This window comes from Elephantulus edwardii, unplaced genomic scaffold (assembly GCF_000299155.1).
Source record: "Elephantulus edwardii isolate Elephantulus edwardi_28Jun2011 unplaced genomic scaffold, EleEdw1.0 scaffold00195, whole genome shotgun sequence".
Lineage (NCBI taxonomy): Eukaryota > Metazoa > Chordata > Mammalia > Macroscelidea > Macroscelididae > Elephantulus > Elephantulus edwardii.
The window spans coordinates 1,020,248-1,022,038 of record NW_006399945.1 but is presented as its reverse complement, the minus strand read 5'-3'; positions in this window follow the sequence as shown (position 1 = coordinate 1,022,038).

Here is a 1,791-nt window from a genome sequence, read left to right as displayed (position 1 = left end):
GCACGTAATTGCAAAGACTATAGCCTGGATCAGAAACACCTTAGTCTCCAGCCTGATGTTGTTGCTCTTCAGTACTCTTGAGAGGTCCCTCACAGCTGACTTTCCCAATGCAATTTGTCTCCTGACTTCCTAGCTGCTGTTACCAAGAGTGTTGACTGTGGAACCAAGTAGATGAAAACTATTAACTATCTCAATCTCTTCACCATGCATACTGATGCTGCCAATTGGCCCAGTGGTGAGAATCTTTGTTTTCTTGATATTGAGCTCCTCCCAACCCTTACCCTCTCAGATCTCTATATATGTCTTTACAAGTAAAAAAAAAATAAAAACACACATAGATATTAAAACATAAGGTTTAGTCTGAGCAGCTATTCTAGTTTCACAGCACCATGAACTGGACAACACATCATTATCTAGAAAATTGGTGTTCTGAGGTATTAGGATTTTAAAGCAATTATATGTTATCAGGAACTTTGAACAAAATATGACTGGTTAATGTTTATGTTAAAAGAAGTATGTGTTCAAACAGCATTAAACTTTCAATAAAAACAGTTGAATAATTAGAAGACCATCATCACAAGATCCCTGAAGCTCTAAAGTTCATGAATCCTGACTCAACAAGTGTCAAGTGAATTAATGCAACCAGCCTCTTTCATTACAGTGAGCCTGGTCACCTATAATGAATACAGTTTCAGTACAATTCCTAGGAAATATTTCATAAACTGGAATGGTATGAAGCCAAGAAGTAATAGTTAACTTACATGGGAAAACTTTTGAAGCACTCCCAGGCCCCAAAAAGAACCTACTAGATAATTACATAACCCAAAGTTACTGAATATAAGTGGTCAGACAGTTTAAAGGAAGCTATGGCCTGATGCTGAGGTACTAAGTACAGTTTCTGGGAAAGAGCTTGGAGAGAGAGACTAAGTGCTGCCTCTTTGAAGGCCGGCTCCCTGCAAACAAATACAGAACATTAGTTTTGCTTTTCACCCTTCTTAGTGAAAGCAAAAATTCCTTTTTGGATTTCTTTTAGTTAGGGGAAAACCGGTATCAATGCAGGTCTTTGTAAAAGTAACGTGTTCAAAGGCAAAAAATGGAGCATACCTGTACGTAAAACAAAGTATTTCTAAAAGTTAAAGTTTAAAACACAGATCCCTTGTTACGTAGATGTCAAACAATATTTAACAAGATAACTTTAAACATCATGAGTATGAGACCTTTTTGTTTTCATTCTTACTGTTGTTGTGTACCAGCAAGTCAGAAGCGACTCATAGCTGACCCTCTGGCGGGTTTTCAGAGGGAGTCAATCCCAGGGGAGTTGGCTGCCCATCTTTCTCCAGTAGAGCCTCTAATGGACTCAAACACTGTGTGTCTCTGGATTTGCAGGGCAGCTCCTTTTTTTCATATTTATAACACACACCACAATTTACCAATTTCTCCCTTTAAAATTGCTTACAGGCTTTTGTGACTTCAAACTACGCTGCTACAAAACCTCATACACATGTCATTTTATGCAAGGGAATTTCTCTGACTATAGAGCTAGAGAGGACTTTGGGGTCACTGTGTTTTTGTGTGTGGCAAAGAACTCACCAAAGTGGTGTACCACTGAAGTCGTGTCTTCCCCGCTGGATAGTCTTAGCAGGGATACTGACAGTCTTGCTGCTTCTTGTTGTTGTTATGTGCCGTCGAGTCGCTTGCGACTCATAGCGACCCCATGTACAACAGCCCTAAACCCTGCTCTATCCTGTGCCAATCTCATTGCCTCTGACACACCCATCCCGATTACCCCAG